The sequence below is a fragment of the Lycium ferocissimum genome, chromosome 12 (assembly GCF_029784015.1).
Source record: "Lycium ferocissimum isolate CSIRO_LF1 chromosome 12, AGI_CSIRO_Lferr_CH_V1, whole genome shotgun sequence".
Lineage (NCBI taxonomy): Eukaryota > Viridiplantae > Streptophyta > Magnoliopsida > Solanales > Solanaceae > Lycium > Lycium ferocissimum.
Genome location: NC_081353.1, coordinates 30,495,391 through 30,500,222, shown reverse-complemented (window position 1 = coordinate 30,500,222; position 4,832 = coordinate 30,495,391). Strand labels below are relative to the sequence as shown.

At 32.3% G+C, this 4,832-nt stretch overlaps 1 long non-coding RNA gene across 1 annotated transcript; it reads left to right on the top strand.

Moving 5' to 3' along the window:
* The first annotated feature begins 1,734 nt into the window (after positions 1 to 1,734).
* Positions 1,735 to 2,528, top strand: LOC132041036 (uncharacterized). Its single transcript, XR_009410843.1, has 2 exons — positions 1,735 to 1,824; positions 2,018 to 2,528. It is a non-coding gene; the product is annotated as an uncharacterized LOC132041036 (long non-coding RNA).
* Positions 2,529 to 4,832: the final 2,304 nt, after the last annotated feature.

Here is a 4,832-nt window from a genome sequence, read left to right as displayed (position 1 = left end):
ATTCAAAGCTAAATCCTCAAATACAAATGCAACGCTGCATATATAAGTAATTCGCACTATGGTTGACTTTAAATTAGACATTGAATTGTCTCAATTTAGCTAATTAATTGGATAGAATTGAGTAGCAATTGGTAAATTTAGATTTAATTCAATCAATTTAAACGAAAGTAGTGATTTTAACATGAATTCCTTCAATTAGTTAAGTATTAAATAGAATTGAGTAACATTTAGCAAGTTTAGATCTAATGTAACTTTTCGTTCTAAGTCTGAGTGTTTTCTCAATCAAATAGCAAAACTAGGTGAGTTTTGGTGTTCAAAAGATTTAAATGGGTGAAAATCATTTTCATCCCGAGTTTGACTTAAAAATCAAACACATCCCCCAAGTTTGAACAATTGACATTTTCATCCCATCTCAACTTCCGGCCATTAATCGATGATTGACCGGTCATAAAAAGGGCTAAAATGTAATTTACTTATATTTCAATTTAATAAATGCCCTTAATTAATCATATACATTTTTTTTTCATAATTATCATTTCTTCAAATTGGATTTGGCAAAAATGAATTATTTTATAATCAAACACTGATTTTAAAAAAATTGGAAAAAATATTCCAAAAAAAATATTATTCATGACCAAAAGCTACAAATAACATTAGTCAACGTGAGTTTTTTTTTTTTTGAAACATGAAGTCAACGTGAAGTCATGAACTAGAAATGATCATTATGAAAAGAACGTATATGATTAATATGGGCATTTATTAAATTCAAATATTAGTAAATTACATTTTAGCCCTTTAGTGACCGGTCAACTATCGGTTAACTTACCGGTCAATGGCCGGAAGTTGAGATGGGGATGAAAATGGCAATTGTTCAAACTTGGGGGATGTGTTTGATTTTTAAGCTAAACTTAGTTGATGAAAATGCTTTTCACCGGTATAAATTAAGTTTCCTTAAGTTTGGCGATCATCTAAGTGAAAGACAAAATTAAAAAAAATGTTTTCAGCCTAAATGTGCGTAGCTAGACTCGAACTCGGGACTTAAGGGTTCTAAAAGCAGACCTTGACCAATTGTACTGCAATAGCATTCGACATTTCATGGAACAAAAATACTTTTAATCGATGTTTTGATCATCTATGTGGGAAAAGAAAAAAAAGATGTTTAAACAAACGCGCGCACCCAGATTCGAATTCGGTACCGAAGGTTCTAAAGGAAGACTCTAACCAATTTCGCTGCAATAGCATTCAGTATTCTTTGGAACAAAAATCCTTTCATGTTATCCTTTGAATAGAGCAAAATGGTTAAATAAGTGACTTTTCAAAATTTAATAGGAAATTCAATGCCAAATATTGGTTTGTTGCATTCTCATAATCAAATTGGAATTAATTCATGATATTCAATATTTTTCATGATTTGTGTTGATTTTATCACATCCAATGTTAATGTTTGTTAAAAAAAAAATTCTGTGGCTTAAATAATTATTGTGTTATGTTAAGAAATAATTTATGATTTCACACTGAATTAGTGTGTAGCATTAAATGGCTAGTGTGTAATCATCCACTAGTGTGAACTTTAATTTAAATGGCTAAAACGAGGTGGCCCTTCAATGTATGAGTATTAAATACACACCCAATTCAACTTTTCCATTTTCCCTATAAAATAAAGCAAACACATTGTTTGTTGCATAGGAAAAAATTCAACATAAATCACCACACCATGGAGAGAAATTATTTCTCAACTCTTTCCGAGGAATTTGTTGAAATCATACTTCTTAAGGGCATAGGTGAAGGTGAATCAAGAAGGGATGTATCATCTATTTTTCTAGTGTAAGTCTGACATACAAAATTATGCATTTATATTACATATATTAATTTTATAATGTATAATATAACCTAACTGCAACTGCAAGCCCTTTAGGGAGACGATATTTTCCCAGTCTTTGAAAAGAGCCTAGGTTTGCATTATCTCCGTTTCAAATTATCACAAGTTTAAGTTATGCGTGTTGTTGTATTTTTATAGTGGTTGCATCGAAGAGGTTTTTTCGAGGCTACGCTATGTCTGGGATTTTATAGATTTTTCCACATAGATCTCCAAAGTGGTGAAGCACTCCTGAGATAAGCTGCTGAAGCCGATGTTAATGGGGCAATATATATTCATGGTATTGCCTTGTTAAGGCTGGAAAGAGCCGAGGATGCACTAAAAAAATTCGCAGAATATGGCATGAGCCAGGAGGAAGAGGTCATATGATAATGTTTCGTTCTGCAATGAGATTCGTGCTTGGCAAGGCTAATTTTTTAAAGGTGTGCAGGACAACACTATGCAAGAGTGGAGTAATAGCGGGTCACTGGTCGCACCGGAACATAAACGCTATACTTGGTTTTAACGAACTTGACATTACCTGTGAGAATTGTTTGGTAGATGTCGAAACATTCAAGCTTGGACTGCCAGTGGGTTTCGAAGAGGAGATATTATTAGCAAATGTGTAACGTGCCATCTTAATATAATAAAATTTGTATTATGTTTATTGTAATGTTTTGTCGTTCCGTAATTACATTTTATTTTCATGTAGTATCTATTTGAGGGGTATGCATTTATTGGTGGTAATTATTTGTGTTCAAAAGGATAGAAGTACATTGGTACTTGATTTGTGTAAGTTTGGCGATCATCTAAGTGAACGAAAAAATGAAAAAAATTATTTTTAGCCAAAATGCGTGCATCTGGACTCAAACCCGTGACATAAGGGTTCTAAATGCGGACCTTGACCAATTGTGCTGCAATAGCATTCGACATTTCATGGAACGGAAATGCTTTTAACCGATATTTTGATCATCTAAGTGGGAATTTTTTTTTTAAACAAACGTAGGCATCCAAACTTGAACTCGGTACCTAAGGTTCTCAAGGAAGACTATAATCAATTTCGCTGCAATAGCATTCAGTATTCTTTGGAACGAAATTTTTTTAGCTTACCCTTTGAATAGAACAAAATGGTTAATTAAATGACTTTTCAAAATTTAATAGGAAATTCAATGCAAAATATTGGTTTGTTTTGCATTCTCATAATCAAATTGGCAGTTTTTGTTGGGTTTTTTACATTACAAACTTGTGCACACTATGATCGTTAGCGATTCTCCTCGTTGTTTTACATTACCGATATCGGTAATTGTGAGCTCATTTATAATAAGGTTATATAACTCGCTATAGTTCATAATTGCTTCAACACCAAAAGTGAATCGATTCATTATGTTAAGACATAATGAGTTGACACTGCATCCAAAGTATTAGATACGTTGACGTGTTATCTTCAGACAAATGAGTATGCGATATGACATTTCGTTCTAAGTCCTCGTGTTTTCTCAATCAAATAGCAAAACTATAGGTTTGTTGCAGTCTCACAATCAAATTGGCATCAATTCATGATATTCATGCTTTGTTTGTGTTTTTACGTTACGAACTTGTGTACACGACGATCGTTAGCGGTTCTCATCATTGATTTACATTACCGATCGGTAATTGTGAGCTCGTTTATAACAAGGTTATAACTCATCATAGTTCATAGTTGCTTTTAACACCAAAAGTGACTTGATGCATTATGTTAAGAGATAATGAGTTGCCAGTACATTCAAAGCATTAGATACGTTAATGTGCTGTCTTCAAAGAAATGAGTATGTGTTATGACATTTCGTTCAAAGGCATAGTGTTTTCCCACTCAAATAGCAATACTAAGGCTGCATTTGTTTTCATTAAATTTAAGACGTCTGAATCTGAATACATATCTGAATGATTAAGATAGTGTCTTTAGATCTGAACACTGAATATTAAGACTGTTTGTTTTTTTAACATCTGAATGTGCATAATTTATTTATTTATAAACATAAATAATATACAATTAAAATTAAAAATAATTAAATATAAAAAAGTATAAATTTAATAAAATAAAATCATTATTTTATTTCAAAATCAATGAACATAATCAAAACAGGAAAAAAAATACAATATCAACTCTTAACCCTAACATCCAACACCTGCATATAGGAAACTCCCTACCGCCGTAGCCTTAGTAGATCCACCAACAAATTCGACTTTTGAAATATCCACTAAAATCCCCTTTTAAGCTTCAAAACTCAAATTTCAAGGAAGAACAAGAAGAAAATAGGTTCAATTTTTAACTTATTTATATTTTCAATCCCCAAATCCTACTCGCACTATTAGACCCATCATTTTTGCCGGTACAGCTCAACAAAATCTACCACTATCAAGGTGGTGGTGGGCCACCCCTATTTTACTGGGGTGGTAGGTGATTAGAGAAGCTATTCGCGGTGCGTTGGAAGAGTTCAAGGTCTTATTATCTTGTTTATGGTTGTTTTCCATGGAATTTTCTTTAGTTATATGTCATAAAAGTGATATTTATGATGTTGAATTTCAGTTGTACATACTTTTTTGGCCTATGAAGGTGCGATTGAGAGGAAGAATAGTTAACAATGGAAGTTAAGGAATTGAGAATTAATGGTTGTGGCCATTTCAATTTCGTATACAGAAATTGTTTCTTGTATCATTGTGCTAAAGATTAGATGATAGTTTCATGTTTTCATTGATCGATGTTGAAGGATACAAAGGAATTGAAAAGGCAGGTTAGGAAATCCCGTGCCATGGTTGATGTGCATATGCAAGGAGATGGAATGGAGAGGAAATGAACGTTTATAATAATAAGAGTTCGATATTCAAAAAAATAAAAGGGCAAGATAGGGTCTGAATGGTTTTCAGAATTGGTTTTATATCTGAACGATTCAGATGTATTTAGATGTATTAAGTGGCTAAATTTTAATAAAAACAAATG